We start from the raw sequence: 19,157 nt of genomic DNA on the forward strand, positions 1-19,157 counted from the left end.
AACATAAGATAGGAGGGTTAGAAAACATAAAACGTAATCATGATCAATGCAAGTAAAATCATCTTTGAACACATGTGTGATACTTAAAGGTAACCTTGGTTCATTATTGTGGAAAGTAGCCTTAACTGATATAGAAACCATGTGAGGTATAACATGGAACCTCGGTGTCTCCCACACCAAAAAAGGGTTGTCCTACTTGCCAAGGTAGAACCATGAATCTGAGCTAAAGTGGATCCACTAGCTATTGTATATGTGGACAATCATTCTATGGGGGCACATAGGTAAGGGATATGGAGATTGCTACTAGAAACCCGACTTCAACACGGTGGAGCTTCCATCTTAATATTATCTCGGTGTTAAGCATAAATCCCACAGATTAGTTATTAATCTTAACTTGTCTTATCTTTAAAAGATGTGGGTAGTTTCCAATTGTCTTATCATAGGTTAGATCCATAGATCATGCGTGAAAAAGCTTTTACCGTCCATGATCTTTTCATAATAGCTTTTAAAGCCCATAATCATTAACTTCATGCTAGAGGTGCTCCTAATACAAATGGAAATAGTTTTGAAATCATGATCTCTAATCATTGATGGTATATTAGGATACCATACTAATCAAGACCTAATTTAGAAAAATATCTCGAAAATCATTGAGGGCAAATCTTGATGTCATGTGGCCAAGCTTCTTAAAAAATATAGACAATCTCATCTATAAGCTTTCTTGAATCATAAAGATACTTTCATGAACATGCATTCTTTTCGATAATTCATAAGTTTCATTATATTTTCAAAGTCAAAGAATCCTCAACTTCATTACATAAATCTCATAAAAAGGACACACATATCTTCATAAATTAATCTTTCATGGGTTATGATTAAAAACATGGGTTATACATGGGTTCACGAGAAATCAACTTAAAAACATGCAATTACTTCAATTCATGCATTAAAGTTCACAAATCAATCAAATAAATCAACATTGAAAGGAACCTATGACATGGAAGAAAATCCTAATTTCAATTGGAGATTTATAGCTTGAAAATTGGAGAATTTAGTTACTCGATGAAGCAAAGGGCTCTATGGATAAAGACTATCATACCTTGATACCAAAAGCTTGGAAGCAATGGTGGATTAGGAGGCTTGATCTTCAAAACCTAGATTTCTTATTCAACTTCTAGAGAGAGAAAATTTGAGAGGAGGAGCATGATCTTGTTTTGAGAATTTGAGAGAATGAATAGATTTTGGATGATTTTGGGGTTTAAAATCATAATATAGGGGTTTGGGTAGAAGAAAAAATGACATAGTATTGAGTTAAAATAAATAGGAAAAGACCCTACAACCTCTGACTTAAAATTACCGAATTGGGTCACTAAAAGCCCAAAATGGGTTGTCATCAGCACCACAGCTCGTTAAACGAGTTATGAAGAAATCCTGCCTGATAGGCCTTCACTATTTTGGGCATAACATTTTACTTCGAGATTGGAATTAGGCAAACTCGATGGCATTGGAAAAATGACTCAGAGATTTTTAATTTTATAGGTCATGGGACACCTAATTCATTTTGTGCTAAAAGATATAATCGTTTGAAGTTGACCCTAAACTCTAAGCTTGATAAAAACCCTTCACAGACAATTTCAGGATCTGTGTGAAGCTTCGCGTGCTCTTTTGACACCCATGGACCTTGACCAGTTGCTAGGAGAGAACTCCTACTGACTTGACCCCCTTCATGATCACCCTAACGACTCGTCTCCCTTTTCACGGTCAGTCTAACAGTTCGTGGGAGGGAACCTGCTTGGGACATGTTCTGCCTTCTTTTCACAAGCACCATAATGGGTCGTGGTCAACTTCACGGCCCATCTAGGGCTTTGTGGAGGGTCCTATGCTCCAACTTGTGTTCTTGACAAACCTGTTAGACCTCTTTTTAGCCTTTCTCGAATGTGAGGTGTTACATGGTTAGAGTTAATAAAGGCTTTTGATATGAGTATCATCTATCACCTAGGCAAAGCTAATGTTGTTGCTCATGCCTTTAGCATGTTATCTATGGGTAGTACTTCCCATATTGAGGAAGGTAAGAAAGAATTGGCCAAAGATGTGCATAGACTTGAAATATTGGGAGTTCGATTATTAGATTCCAATGAAGGTGGAGTTGTGATAATGAATGGAGCTGAGTCATCACAAGTGTCTGAAGTAAAGGAGAAACAATACTAAGACCCTATTTTGCTTGAATTAAAGGTGAATGTTCATAAGCAAAAAATGACGGCTTTTGAACAAAGGGGAGATGGTGTGTTGAGGTATCAAGGAAGATTGTGTGTACCAAAGGTGGATTAACTTCAAGAGAGGATCTTGGGGGAAGCTTATAGTTTCAGATATTCAATCCATCCCAATTCTACAAAGATGTATCATGACTTGAGAGAAGTTTATTGGTGGAGTAGTATGAAGATGTGTATTGCAAAGTTCGTTGCTAAGTGCCAGAATTGCCACCAAGTCAAGGAAGAGCACCAAAGGTCCGGTGGTATAGCTCAGAACATAGATCTTCTGGAATGGAAGTGGGAGATGATCAATATGTATTTCATTAATGGGTTGCCACGATCTCGCAGGCAGAATAATTCGATTTGGGTGATTGTAGATCAAATAAGTAAATCAACCCATTTCTTTCCAATAAAGACTACCTATTTAACAGAAGATTATGAAAAATTATATATTCAAGATATAGTCAGACTTCACAGAGTTCTTGTGTCTATCATATCTGATAGAGGTGCACAATTCACCGCATGTTTTTTGATTTTTTTTTCAGAAATGTTTGGGTCAAAGGTAAATTTGAGTATTGTTTTTCATCTTCAGATAGATGGTCAAGCAGAGTGCATGATTCAGACTTTATAGGATATGTTGAGGGCTTGTGTGATCACTGACCTCTCATAGAGTTTACGTACAATAATAGCTTTCACTCTAGTATCCAAATGGCTCCCTATGAGGCTCTTTATGAGTGAAGATGTAGATCTCCAATTGGATGGTTTGAGGTTGGTGAATTTGGGTTAATAGGACCAGACTTGGTTCATCAAGCTATGAAGAAAGTTAAGATCATTCAACAAAGGTTAAAAACAACGCAAAGTCATCAGAAATCCTATACAGATGTTAGGAAAAAGACTTAGAATTTGATGTTGATGATTGGGTTTACTTGAAGATTTCACCCATGAAGGGTTTTATGAGATTTGGTAAGAAGGGGAAGCTCCATCACCCCGTATATTGGTCCTTACATGATATCCAAGAGGATTGGCAATGTAGCTTATGAGTTGGAGCTACCGAAAGAGTTAACATAAGTTCATTCGGTATTCCACATTTCTATGTTAAAGAAGTGTATGGGAGATCCTTCACTTATTATACCTACTAAAATTATTGGTATTAAGAACAACCTATCTTATGAGGAGATATCCGTTCAGATTCTTGATCGTCAGGTTTGCAAGTTGAAAACCAAGGAGGTTGCATTAGTCAAAGTCTTATGGAGGAACCAATTTGTTGAGGAAGCTACTTGGGAGGATGAGGAGTATATGAAGAAGAAATACCCACGTCTCTTCCCTTTCGGTGAATTTCCAGACCAAGGTACTAATTCTTTATAAAGAACTCTTTAAGATGATATGCTAAGTTATGTGAATTGCATGTTTGGTGTTTGAGTTGAATGTTAGATGTTTTCCCACACCTTTTTCAACTTAGAGTGATCTCATTCGAGGACAAATGTTCCCAAAGGGGAGATATTGTAACACATTGGACTTTGAAAGAGCTAAACTGAGATTCGTACAATTTACTCTTCAATTGTGAGTTTTGGGTCAACTTCAAACGACCATAACTTTCAGCACATGATGAGTTAGGTGGTCCATTAGGTATTAAATCAAAGGTATTCGCTTTCCAACACCGCAGAGTTTGTTAAAATTTGAGTTTCGATGTAGGAGTTATGCCCATTTGAGTGCAACCTCTCTAGATAGAGCCTTTCATCTGTTTTAAGGAGGGGTATTTTGGTACATTCTTTAACCCACTAGGCCTAAATGTTTTTATTTCCAAAATAGGGATCTAAACTGATTGAGATTAGTTTTCCATTCTTTAAAAAATGTTTAAGAAAGTTAGGGAAAAGTTTAAGAAGTGAAAAAAAGAGGTTTCAAGAGTTCTTCAAGGATTCAGGGAAAACGCCAAGAACTTAGTTCTTTCGAGGTACATGAGGTTTCTCATAGTGATGGATTTGTTCATCCTCACACCAAGCATGTATTTCGTTCATTCAATTGTCCATGAAATAATTTATGTAAAGGTTCTTGAGGAATTGTTGAGGTTTTGCTTTATTCTTTATTAATGGAGTCTTGTTAAATTCTTAAGGTGAGGGTTTTGCGAATGAGTGATGTTATTGAGGGAATTAGAGTGGGTTTTAGATTAATTTTTGTTGGGTTTATAAATCCAAACGAGTTTGGGAGGAAATCATTCGATTCTAGATGAGTTAGATCTTGAATTGAGTAAAAAAAATTCATCGGGTTTTCTGGGTTAAGGCTGGGGCGGCACGCCCCCGTAGCGTCAGGGGGGGTGATGGATTCCACCCCAAACAAGCCCCAATTAATTTAGGGCTGGCGCACTGGCGCAGTGCGCCACTGATGCGCTAGGGACGTGAGACCCCTTTCGCCTCCGTTCTTCGTCCCATATGCATTCCTTTGAATCGTGTCTTCTCTCTCTTGTTATTACCAACTATCTAAGCCTCCATTAATCATTGAGAGATCTTATATATATCCTAATCATATCTCTTAAATTCACATTTTAAAATTGAAGTAAAGTTAAGAGGAAAGTTCAAAGGTTCTATTTCATAAAAACTTAAGAGATTCAAATGTTATTTATATATCTATATATATATATACTTACAAATATATATTGATTATTGTACTTGAAAGATAAGTTCATTCATAAGTGCATGTTTTCAAGAATGTAAACATATCCTTTGTTTTGAAAAGTATTTCAATCAAGTAAAAAGTCCATTCCTTGTAATGGGTGAATTGAGCATAAAGTTATATCAATTATTTTGGGAGTAGTATCGAACACCGAGTTAGGTTAGAGTCTCTTATGATTTGGAAGTCCTATAAAACTACGTAGCCAGCATAGGATAGGATAGCATTGATCATTCATGCGACTCCTCACTGCCTCTGAGAAGGACAATTAGATGGATCCATAGTCATGATATAATCCTATACCTCAACAAAGTATAGGATGCCCTAGCAACGTAAGGCGAAACGTTGTATCATTGCTAGGCTCATGGTAATGGTTGTCGGTTAGAGAAACTCCCCACAAGTAAAGTATATTATTTTCATGTCGTTTTCATTGTATATTATGCTGTAAAACTTAATTGGTTTTCACTTCATATTCATGTATTGATTCCGTTATGTTGCTTTCAGTCATTCAAGCCAGTAAGTTGTTTACTCTTACCTTATCACTTACCAAAACATTCAATGCATTTGACCTGCATCATGAAATGATGCAAATACATGTACTCAGGATCATTAACATGCGCTTCGTTGATATCACTATTCACTCACAGAAAGATTTTTGGTGATGCCTCCTTGCTTATAGGAGACCCAGTTTCCTTTCGATTTGTAGCTTTGGGGGTGTCATAGGTCTTGTGCCGACATCTATCTTGCATTGTTAGAGGACTTATAGACATATTGAACTAGATGTTCCCAGTATTTTAACATGATGTTTTGTTTAACTCATGACTCATATTAAGTATTTTTCAAGAAGGTATTATTAAGGCTCTTTTAAATATCTGATTGTTCACCTATTTAAGCTTTCACATATTGTTTAATGTCATGTAAGTCAAGTAGTAAGGCCAAGCGTTCACTTGGGGATAAAAATGGTTCTCGTGTACCAGTCACATCTAGGGTGTAGGCCTGGGTCGTGAAAAATATATTTAGTATAATTCCACAAGTAGGGTATAGAGATAATAGGATGTACGTAGATCTTATTTCTACCTTTGTGGGATAAAAATGTTGTTTCAGATGGACTATCAAAACACTCTTAACGCTCAATGTCAATGAAATTGATGAATCTTTAGAGCATCTCTTGATGGGAACTATAGCTATCAACATAAACTACTCTCCACCATGCCCAAATCCAAGTATCACCAATGGGGCATGCCGACACTGCGACGTGTCCTGCATAACTCTTCTCCTCTAGGATGGCACGTGAGGCTATATGTCTGAGAGACTAAAGGCGATAATTGGATCGACGTAAATCTAATTAAAGGCACCTTAGCGGTTGACATAGGTGACTCGTTGCAGATCATGAGTAATGATCGATACAAGAGTATTGAGCATTGTGTTGCAGTTGATTCGAGCAGGGCACAAATATCTGTACCACTTTTTTTGAATTCTATCCTTGACAGTGTCATTGGTCCATTTCCACAAATGCTGAAAGATTGAGAAAAACCAATGTACAATCATGTCTTGTTTTCTGATTATTGAGATTATTTCTTCCGTAAGAGGCCTTATGGTAAAACATCACTAGATTTTTCTAAAATTAGATATTGTAATATACAAATTTATTGTTATGTGAATGTTATTGTATTGTCAAATGTTTTATCATGTAATGACAAAAAATTCTCTCTTTGCATAACTAGTGAGTTGGTATGATTGTGTTGTTATCTTGTTTTGTTCTAATAATTTAATAATCTTATTTTACCCTTTATCCTACTTTTTGTTTATAATAACTTTACCCAATATCTTTTTATTTGTAATATTTTAAGTTTATTGTTGTAATCGTGGTGTGTAACACTGCGATAATTTTAAACTTGAACTCTATAATTTGAAAAATGTACTTTCTTTAAAAGGGATACCGAATATAGAATAAGAAAAAACATGTACGCATGATGGGTAGTAATTATATCAGCCATCAATTAAATATCTCGAGTTTAGAAATGAATTTGCATTCAGTTTTAAATCTGATACTGAATACAAAATGAGGGGAAAACACCTACTTAAATGAAAATTATCATTTTCTAAGATCGTGACAAGTATCAACTACCTCCATCATCAACTATAGATTTCAAGTTTAGAATGCATTTACTTTCACTCTTAAGACTGGTATCAAATATACGGTGATGAAACACCCCAATCATCAATGATTGTGATAGGTAGTCTCGCAATGAAGAAAACTGGTATCAAATGTCAAATTTTGATTATCAAATACTACGTAAATTCTACAAAAAATTCACCCTAACAATAAAAACTCATTCATGAAAATATGATTCGTCAAATCCATCCAAGTTTGTCTTGATCATTGACCCATTTATTTACTATCTCAACTCATCAAAAAATTGTGTTGATATCTTGTAGAATGTAATTTCCGACACGGGTTGATACCATTATAAATTAGTGTATAATTTCACATTTCTTGAATTATGAGCATTTGACTTAGTTGAAATTTAATAATTTCACATTTGACACTACCTAACACGTTTGGAGAGAGGCAAATTTAATGTGTCAATTTTCTAACAAACGAAGAACACAAATATGATGAAGATTAGTAATGTATGGGGAAATGCACTCAAATATATTAATTTTTTTAACTCTAACATAGTAAAGTAATACCCTTTTATGACATTTTAAAGCTTTTATCTATTTATTCAAAAAAAATAATAGGGAAAACTACATAAATGGGCCATAAAACCCAAAATAATTACATGTTCATACCCAAACCCAAAGTAATTCAAGATAAACCCGTTCTCTCAAAATAATTACAGCTCATACCCTCCCTTCATGAAGGTTCCTAATGTCAATGAAATTGATAAATATTTAGAAACCTTCTTGTTGGGAAATATGCCTATCAATATAAACTACTATCCACCATGCCCAAATCTAAGTATCACCATTGGTTGTCGCTGACACTGCAATGTGTCCTGCATCACTCTACTCCTCTAGGACGACACGGGAAGGATATATATCCTAGGGACTAAAAGTGATAACTGGATCCACGTAAATCCAATCAAAGGCACCTTAGCAGTTAGTATATATAGGTGACTCGTTGAAGATCATGAGCAATGTGTAGAAATTGATTAGAGTTGGGCTCAAATATTTGTACCACTATTTGTGAATGCTAGTCNAGATGAAAAGAAAAGACTCGCAAGTGTGGAAATTTTCTCTGTATCGATTCTCTTAATACTCAGTTACAAGAGTCCTTAAATAGAAAACATTATAGATAAAAAAAACACGTTTACTCTCCTAATAATTCTGAATATAAAAACTGACTCCACTACTCCTATAACCTAAAGACTAGGAAACAACTTAATGACTCCTAAACAAATGCAACAACCTAACTACTAAACCACGTCTGATCATGTTGCCAACAAAAGGCCTTCTGGTAAAGCATCACTATATTTTGGTAAAATTTGATGTTTTAATATATAAATTTATTGTTATCTAATGTTATTGTATTGTCAAATTTGTTATTATGTAATGACAAAAAGTGTCCCTTTACGTAACCAGTGAGTTGGTATGATTATGTCGTTATCTTGTTTTATTCTAATCATTCAATAATCTTATGTTACCCTTTATCCTACTTTTTGTATATAATAACTTTACTCCATATTTTTTTCTTTGTAATATGTTAAGTTTATTCTTCTAATTTTTGGTGTTAACATTCCGATAATTTTAAATTTGAACTCTATAATTTGAAAACTGTGATTTCTTTAAAGCAAATACCTTATATAGAATAAGAAAAAACACGTACTCATGATGGGTAGTAACTATCTCTGCCATCAATTGAAGATCTGGAGTTTAGAAATGAATTTGCATTCAGTTTTAAATCGAATACTAAATACAAATAAAGAGGGGATAAAACACCTACTTAAGTGATTCTTATCATTTTCTAAGATAGTGACCGGTATAAACTATCTCCATCATCAACTATAGATTCTGAGTTTAGAATGAATTTACTTTCTCTCCTAAGGCTGGTATGAAATATAGGGTTACAACCCCCCTCCCCCCAATCATCAAAGATTGTGATAAATAGTATCTCAATGACGAGACTGGTATCAAATGTCGAGTTTTGATTATCAAATACTACGTAAAGTCTACAAAAATATTCACCCTAACAACAAAAACACATTAATGAAAATATGATTCTTCAAATCCATCCAAGTTTGGCCTGATCATTGACCCATTTATTTACTAGCTCAACTCATTAAAATATTATGTTGATATGTTGTAGAATATAGTTTCTGACCTTTTAACCAATATAAATTAGTGTATAATTTCACATTTCTTTAATTTTGAGCATTCTGCATAGTTGAAATTTAATAATTTCACATTTGGCACTATCTAACATGTTTGGAGAGAGGTAAATTAATGAGTCGATTTTCTAGCAAACGAAGAACAAAAATATGATGGAGATTTAGTAATGCACTCAAGCATATGGAATTTTTTCTTCTAACAGATTTAAGTAGTACTTCTTTTATGAATTTTTAAAGGTTTTTCCTATTCCAATAGTTTGCTCACAGTCCTTAGGAGACGCAGAAGTAGTTGAGGTTTTATAGGTACGTCTTATTGTATTCATAGATTGTTGTAGAGGATTATTTCATGAGAGAGTAGGTAGTCAAAGCCCTACTCTGATTTGTAGGTACACTTTTGGATATTAATGCAAAATATGAATTTTGCCGAAAAACATTTTCCTATTTACTGAATAATAATAATACACATTTGGTATATGTCCCCATCAAATCTTCTCAATTGTGACAATAATTTATAGCTATAAAATTATAGTATTTAGAGTAAAATAAAGTATTAAATGATAGTAGTACTATTTTTACTGATAATTTTTTATGGATATAATAGAGTACGTAAATTTCAATAAAATATTATTCAAACAAACCACAATTCATATATATGACACCAAGAAGTCACTTTACCAATTTCCATTTCTAGAAGATATATTTTACGATGATGATGTTTGATTAAACTTAAAAGAAAAACAATTGAAACACCAAAAATAAAATAATTCAAGAATTTTTATTTAGTTCATTAATATATCATCCATATACCCACACCCCACTCCCTTAAAATAAAAGAATAAAGAAATAATTTTTTTCCTCTTTTGATGTTCGATATTCATGTTGAATCTAACTAAAATTGAATTCGTGCCAGAAAATATTACTTGAGAGTAAATAACTCCCTAAATAAGGTGAAACTTTTTTCGTAGAAACTCAAACCTAAAACATCTGGTTAAAATTGAAAAAGTACAATCTACTTCACCATTCAAAACCAATTCCGCTTCGCACCCCTACCCCTTGTTGGGTTTGAAAGTGATTGGGGTGTTATGCAGAAGCTTACAATTGTGAATCATATGGTCAATCATGGGATCCCAATTGAAGTTTATGAAGATTTGAAAAATGTAGCACACAAGTACTTTGAATTGCCAATTGAAGAAAAAGTTAAGTATTATAAAGAGAGCTATAGTGCTGGTTAATCTGTGTTAATGTTTCGGAGTGCTAATGGTGAGAAAAATGAGAGTTTTTGAGTGGAGGGATAGTATAAAATATGGTTGTAATCCACAAAATGATAACAATCTTTGTCCTTCTCAAACACGGTAACTTTTTGGGTTTTCAGTTCTGTGTAATTTATAAGTCACGTATTTTTGAGTAAGTAAAAAAACATACTTGTAGTATTACTTTTTTTATGAGTTACATATCTTTAACTGTAAAATGTTTGCATTTTTTTATCTGAATTATTATTAGCTATTTATAAAAACAATCCTCAAAAATTACTAGACCAAGTGTCTAAATACAATCACAAAAGGTTGTCTCACAAGTTAATTAGGTATAAAATTTTATCCTAATGGCAACTGCATCATTCATTTTGAGATGTGTTTTGGTAATTAGTTGATGTTAAATCAAATAGGAGACTTGCAAAAAATGTGTTGCTTCTGGTGTAATTTTGACCATTATCTCTAAATTTTATAAAGGTGTAAATAACTTAAATCATAATTATGTTGCATATGTAGGAATTTTTTTTTATCCTTTTTACAATAATATAACTAGTATGATTCCGCAAGTAGGGTATGGAGAGGATAGGATGTACGCACAACTTATTTCTACCTTTGTGGGGTAAAAATGTTGTTTCTAATGGACTATCAAAACACTCTTAGTGAAATTCTTGACTTTAACATTAAATTACGCTGCCATTAAATTTCGTACGCTCTTAACGAAATTCCTAACTTTGTCAAGTATTGGAGTATCAAAAGTGGGCTAAACTAGTTGCTAAAAAGATGTTAGAGGTGCCGTTGAAGGATCTCAATGTCAATGAAATTGATGATTCTTTACAACCTCTCTTGATGGGAACTATGGATATTAACATAAACTACTATCCACCATGCCCAAATCCTGATCCTGGTTACCTGTGTCTGCATCATAATAAGATGCAGGCCAAATGACATCAGTGCATTAAATGTACGAGTATGCAAGAGGAATTCTAAAACAAGACATAAGCTTGAAAATAATTGAAGAACTTACCTGGCTCAACTCAACTCAACATAATTGAATTCATTTCAATATAAAACAATTTAAAAACAAGTGCAATATAAAGAAAAGTTGTTTAAAACATGATGTCAACTCTGTGTGTATGCAAAGATACATATAACTCTGAAATGTATGTAGAAATACAAATAACTGTGTATATAAAAATACAATTTATTCTATGGGGTTTCTCTAACCGACAACCATCACGTAAGAGCTATTGTGATGATACAACGTTTTGTCTCACACTGCCAGGGCCATCCTATACCTTGCCGAGGGTATAGACCCTGAACTACTAAGTGGATCCACTAGCCTATGCTAAAAAGCACTAAAGGAATCATCTAAAAGTATGACCCCTTTTCTACCCATGGTGGCTACATGGTTTATGGGGGCTGTGAGTTGTCTGAACTCTCCCCCATATCGGTGCTCAATACTACTCCCAAAATATGATACTAGCTCTTATGTTTAAAAACATACTTCGTTCTGTGATTTGAGATAATTTCTCAAAAACTTAGCTCAAAGGCTATCTTGGAAATCAAAGTTTCCTCTCTTGCTTAATTGTGAAAGCACTTACTCTTTTTCTGAAAACTAGCTCAAAGGCTCTTTGGAAATCCCAGTTTCCGTTCTTATCTAAATGTTAAAACATTTTAAACTCTTTGGGAATACATAGTCCCCATATACTTTTGAAGAATTGAACTTCAACTTTACTTTTTACTGAACTCAAAACTCAAGTCTTAAACCAAATTTAAATCATTTGTAAAAGATTTTTGGAAGAATCTATGAATTTCTCTTAAATTGACTCTTAACTGATCCTTGAATTGAATTCTGTATTCAAGGATTGAGATTTGTGTTATGTAAGATCTCATGACGTTTAGGAGTGTTTTTAGATAGCTAAACATGAGAAAATATCAAGAATTCACTGTCAGAAAGTTGGTCCGTGACGCGGAGATGTATTTAAATTTTTGGTCGCGAAATCAATATTGAGGCAGAATGGTCTGTGACCGCTCCGCGACGTTAGGGGAAAATTTTCAAATCTGAGGAAAAGGTACCCAGATTTGCCCGACTTGTTCCTTCTTCGTTTTCTTGCCCCAATTCACCTAAGTTCGATTCTTTTTCTCCATATCTCTTTAGATTCAGGTACCCATAGCATATACAAAAGAATATAACTCAAAACATCTCTAATAATCAATCTTAAACTCTCAAGAACTCCTCAATCTCATCCCAAATTCAAGAACGAAAGCAATTCAAGAAATACAACTCAAGAACATCAAGTTCTCAATCTTTTTAGGATAAAATTACATTGAATAATACATGTTTGGCGCGTGGGTGAACGAAACCAACGCTGTATGAACTCACATGCCTCGTAGTGATCACCCCTTGATGAAATCTACATGCGATTCGTGAAGATCTGGACGATTCTTTTTTCCTTTCCTCCTTTCTCCTCTTTTTTTCTCTTTTCTCAAAATCCTAACTCTTTTCCCAAAAGCGTAAATTGACTAAGATCAGTTTAGACCCCAATTAATTACCTAAAAATGAAATAAAATAATTGGGTAAGGAAAAGACCATAATGCCCCTCTAAAATCCGGATTGGGCATTTCCTTATTTGAACAACCCTACTTCCAATGGGCATATCTCCCTCATACGAACTCGAAATCACGCAAACTCAGCGGCGTTGGAAAGATTGTTCCAAGATATTTCCTATTATATCTAGAAACACACCTAACTCATCCTTATCTAGAAGTTATGGTCGTTTGAAGTTCACCAAAAACTCAACTTTAACACAATTAATATTTTCTAGAATTTTTTTATACTTTCCAAAAATGACTATTTCCTCTTTTTAATTTCTTTCTAGTTACAGGGTGTTACAATTTTAATCTACAATTTTTTTGTTATGATAATATTATTGTATTGTTAAATGTTTTATCATGTAATGACAAAATTTCTCTCTTTACATAACCAGTGAGTTTGTATGAATGTGTCGTTATCTTGTTTTGTTCTAATCATTTAATAATATTATTTTACCCTTTATCCTACTTTTTTTTTATAATAACTTTACCTAATATTTTTTTCTTTGTAATATTGTAAGTTTATTCTTGTAATCGTTGGTGTGTAACACTATGATAATTTTCAACTTGAACTCTATAATTTGAAAAATGTGCTTTCTTTAAAGCGGATACCAAATATAGAATAAGGAAAAACATGTACTGATGATAGGTGTAGTAATTATCTCCGGTGTCAACTAAAGATCTTGAGTTTAGAAATGAATTTGCGTTCAGTTTTAAATCAAATAGTGAATACTAAATGAGGGGAAAAACTCAAAGTTAATTGACATTTATCATTTTCTAAAATCCTGACAAGTATCAACTATCTCCTTCATAAATTATAGATTTGGAGTTTAGAATGAATTTACTTTACTCTTAAGACTGGTATCAAATTTAGGGTGACGAAACCCCTCAATTATCAATGATTGTGATAGGTAGTCTCTCAATGATGAAAACTGAGACCAAATGTCATGTTTTTATTATCAAATACTATGTAAATTGTACAAAAATTCACCCTAAAAACAGAAACTCATTCATGAAAATATGATTCGTCAAATCCATCCTAGTTTGGCCTGATTATTGACCCATTTATTTACTAACTCAACTCATTAAAAAATGTGTAGATATGTTGTAGAATATAGCGTGTGACCCTTTAACCATTATAAATTAGTCTATAATTTCACATTTTTTGAATTTTGGGCATTTGACATAGTTGAAATTTAATAATTTAACATTTGACAGTATTTATCACGTTTGGAGAGAGGCAAATTAATGTGTCGATTTTCTAACAAATGAAGAACACAACTATGATGAAGATTTAGTAATGTATGGGGAAATGCACTGAAGCATATAGATTATTTTTACTCTAACAGATTTATGTAATACTGTTTTTATGTCTTTTTAAAGCTTTTTCCTATTTATTCCAAAAACAAAATAAGGAAAACTACATAAATGGGTCATTAAACCCAAAATAGTTACATGTTCATACCCAAACCGAAAGTAATTCAAGAAATACCCATTCTCTAAAAAATAATTACAACTCATACCCTCCCTTCATGAAGGTCTCAATATTATTGAAATTTATAAATCTTTAGAACCTCTCTTGATGGGAAATGTGTCTATAAGCATAAACTACTATCAATTATGTCAAAATCCAAGTATCACTATTGGTTGTCGCCGACACTGCAACGTGTTCTTCATCACTCTACTCCTCCAAGATGACACAAGAAGCCTATATGTCCTAGGGACTAAAGGACATAACTGTATCCACGTAAATCCAATCAAAGGCACCTTAGTGGTCAACATATATAGGTGACTCGTTGCTAATAATGAGTAACGATCGATACAAGAGTATCGAACAATATGTAGTAGTTGATTCGAGTAGGGCTCGAATATACGTACTGCTTTTTGTGAATGCTAGCTTTGATAGTGTCATTGGTCCATTTCTACAAATGCTTAATGATAAAGAAAAACTAGTGTACAAACATGTCCTGTTTTCTGATTATTGGGATAATTTCTTCCGTAAGAGGCTTCTGCTAAAGCAACGCTAGCTTTTACTAAAATTTGATGTATTAATCTACCAATATCTTGTTATGTAAATGGTATTGTATTGTCAAATTTGTTATTGTGTAAGGCTAAAAAGTGTCTCTTTACTTAACGAGTGATTTGGTATGATTGTATCGTTATCCTGTTTTGTTCTAATCATTCAATAATCTTATTTTTCCCTTTATCCTACTTTTTGTTTTATAATAACTTAACTCTATCTTTTTTTCTTTATAATACTGTAAGTTTATTCTTATAATCGTTGGTGTGTAACACTGTGATAATTTTAAATTTGAACTCTATAATTTGAAAAATGTGATTTCTTTAAAGCGGATACCGAATATAGAACAAGAAAAAACACGTATGCATGATTGGTAATAACTATCTCAACAATCAATTAAAGATCTCGAATTTAGAAAAGAATTTGCATTCAGATCGGATACTGCATACAAAAAATGAGGGGAAAAACATCTACTTAAATAATGCTTATCATTTCTTAAGATCGTGACCAGTGGAAACTATGTCCATCATCAACTATAGATTTTGAGTTTAGAATTAATTTACTTTCACTACTAAGACTGGTATGAATTGTAGGGTTGTAACCACCCCTCCCCCCAAAATCATCAAATATTGTGATGAATAATCTCTCAATGACGAAAACTGGTTTCAAATATCGATTTTTGATTATCAAATACAACGTAAAATTTACAAAAAATTCACCCTAACAACAAAAACTCATTAATAAAAATATGATTCGTCAAATCCATCCTCGTTTGACATGATTATTGACCCATTTATTTACTAGCTTGACTCATAAAAACCTGTGTTGATATGTTGTAGAATGTAGTTTCCGACCTTTTAACCAGCATAATAGTGTATAATTTCACATTTCTTGAATTTTGAGCATTTGACATAGTTGAAATTTAATAATTTCACATTTGATACCATCTAGCATGTTTGGAGAGAGGTAAATTAATGTGTTGATTTTCTAGCAAATGAAGAACACAAATATGATGAAGATTTAGTAATGCACTCAAGCATAAGAAATTTTTTTCGTCTAACAGATTTCAGTAGTACTGCTTCTATGACTTTTTAAAGATTTTTCCTATTCCAACAGTTTGATTGCAATCCTTAGAAGGCGCCAGAAGTAGTTGATGTTGTACGATTAGTTCTTATTATATTCATAGATTGTTGTAGAGGTTTATTTCATGAAAGAGTAGGTAGCCAAAGCCCTACTCTGATTTGTAAATACACTTTTGGATATTAATGCAAAAATCTGGATTTAAAAAAAAATTTGTATTTACTCAAAAATAATAATAATATACATTTGGTATATGTCTCCATCAAATCTTCTCAATTGTACTAATAATTTATAGCTATAAAATTATAATATTAAAAGTAAAATGGAATATTAAATTATAGTAGTACTATTTTTACTGATAATTTTTTATGGATATAATATAGTACACAAATTTCAAAAAAAATTATTCAAACAAATCCCAATTCATGTAAATGAAAGCAAGAAGCCACCTCACAAATTTCCATTTCTACAAGATATATGTTATGATGATGATGTTTGATTAAACTTAAAAGAAAGAAAAATTGAAACGCTAAATAAAAAATATAATTCAAGAATTTTGTTTAAGTCATCCATATACCCACACCCCATTCCCTTGAAATAATAGAATGAAGAAATTATTATTTTCCTCATTTGATGTTTTGATAGTCATATTAAATCTAACTAAATTTGAATCCTTGCCAGAAAATCTTACATTGAGATTAAATCACTCCCTAACAAAGGTGACTCTTTATTCAAAAAACTTGAATCTAAAATGTATGGTTAAAACTGAAAAAATACATTCTATTCCACCATTCAAAACTGACCCCGCTTCTCCCCCCTCCCCCTTGTTGCGTTTGAAAGTGATTGGGGCGTTATGCAGAAGCTTACAATTGCAAATCATATGGTCGATAAATTAGATGAAAAGTAAAAGCATACGAAAAATATATTATTGATATGATTTGGCTTAACAACCTACATATTATAAAACTAGTATGGAAAAAGCATAAGCATATTGGGGAAAATATCCCCCTAAGCTAAACTCTTAAACGTCTACATTGTGAATGTTCTTGGTATGAGAAGGTGTGCAATCAATTTATATGATTCCATACTTTTCATCTAAAGTAAATAATAAACCAAATATGAAAGAAAATTATATTTTCCTTTCAGGAAAAGTTGAAGCATTTATGGTAATACTTTGACTTTCCTTCAAGAGAAAAATAAACTTCAAATAAGGTAAGAAAATCAGGCCAAAACTCCAACGCCCCTCCTCCCTCAAACCCACTATAAAAACCCCAAATCTCCTTCTTCCATCATTTCATAGCCAACCCCCCTTATCCGCCCTCCCACACCCCTCTCAAAACCCACCATAAAAAACCTCCAAAATTTCCTTCTTCCATTAGTACATACTCATCAAGATTCAACTCACAATGTATTCAACCAAAAGAACACATACTAGACTAATCTCAAATTGACAATCAAGAATCAATCCCAACAATTACTTTATCAAATTTTGACGATTTAAATGTTGAAAAATCAATTCAAGAAGCAACAAGCAAGTGAGGCTTCTTCCAAAACATCAATCATAGGATCCCTATTCAAGTTCTTGAAGTTTTGAAAAATGTAGTACACAAGTACTTTGAATTGCTAGCTGAAGAAAAAATTATGTATTACAAAGAGAGCTATAGTGATGGTGAATATGTGTTGATGTTTTGGAGTGCTATTGGTGAGAAAAATTATAAAGTTTGGGACTGGTTGGATAGTATAAAATATGGTTGTAATCCACAAAATGATAGCAATCTTTGGCCTCCTCAAACAAGGTAACTTTTTGGGTTTTCCGTTTTGTGTAATTTATAGGTCACATGTTTTTGAGTAAGTAAAAAAACATACTTGTAGTATTACTTTTTTCATGAGTTTCATATCTTTAACTGTAAGGTATTTGTGTTTTCTATCTGAATTATTGTTAGCTATCTATCAAAACAAACCTCAAAACTTACTAGACCAAGTGTCTAAATATAATCACAAAAGGTTGTGTCACAAGTTAGTTAGGCATAAAATTTAATCCTAATGGCAACTGACTCATTTATTTTGAGATGTGTTTTGGTATTTAGTTGATGATAAGTCAGATAGGAGACTTGCAAAAATGTGTTACTTCAGGTATGTTTTTGATCATTAGCTCTAACTTTTATAAAAGTGTATATAACTTAATTTAGAATTATATTGCATATGTAGGAACTTTTTTTTTTTTTTTATCCTTTTTAACATAATATATCTTCTATAGTTTCACAAGTATGGTATGGAGATGATAGGATGTATGCATATATTATTTCTACCTTTCTGGGGGTAAAATTGTTATTTCTGATGGACTATCGAAACGCTCTTAGTGAAATTCTTGACTTTGACATTATATTACCTTGCCATTAAATTTCGTATGTTTTTAAGGAAATTCCTAACTTTGTCACTTGTTTATAGGAACCAAGTCTTGGAGTATCAAAAATGGGCTAAACTACTTGCTAAAAAGTCGTTAGAGGTGCTATTGAAGGGTCTCAATGCCAATGAAATTAATGAATCTATAGAACCTCTCTTGATGGAAACTATGGCTATCAACAGAAACAACTATCCACCATTCCCAAATCCAAGTATCACCATTGGGGCCTTGCCGACACTGCGACGTGTCTTGCATCACTCTACTCTTCCAGGATGACATGGAAGGCCTATATGTCTGAGGGACTAAAGGCGATAATTGGATCCACGTAAATCCAATAAAAGACGATTTAGTGGTGAACATAGGTGACTCGTTGCAGACCAAGAAAAATGATCGATACTAAAGTATCGAGCATTGTGTAGCAATTGATTCGAGCTAGGCTCGAATATCCCTATCGGTAGTTTTGAATCATAGCCTTGATAGTGTCATTGGTCCATTTCAACAAATGCTGAAAGATAGAGAAAAACCAGTGTACAAACATGTCTAGTTTCTTAATTTTTGAGATTA

The 19,157-nt window shown here is 33.0% G+C and overlaps 3 pseudogenes; all 3 read left to right on the forward strand.

Annotated features, from left to right (window-relative positions):
- Positions 1–3,356: 3,356 nt before the first annotated feature.
- LOC125845839 (feruloyl CoA ortho-hydroxylase F6H1-1-like) lies at positions 3,357–6,650 on the forward strand (annotated as a pseudogene).
- Positions 6,651–10,329: 3,679 nt separating this feature from the next.
- On the forward strand, positions 10,330–15,133 carry LOC125845840 (bi-functional coumaroyl CoA and feruloyl CoA ortho-hydroxylase F6H2-1-8-like; annotated as a pseudogene).
- A 1,909-nt stretch (positions 15,134–17,042) lies between these two features.
- Positions 17,043–18,891, forward strand: LOC125845841 (bi-functional coumaroyl CoA and feruloyl CoA ortho-hydroxylase F6H2-1-1-like; annotated as a pseudogene).
- The last annotated feature ends 266 nt before the right edge of the window (positions 18,892–19,157 follow it).

Source organism: Solanum stenotomum, chromosome 11, assembly GCF_019186545.1.
Source record: "Solanum stenotomum isolate F172 chromosome 11, ASM1918654v1, whole genome shotgun sequence".
NCBI lineage: Eukaryota > Viridiplantae > Streptophyta > Magnoliopsida > Solanales > Solanaceae > Solanum > Solanum stenotomum.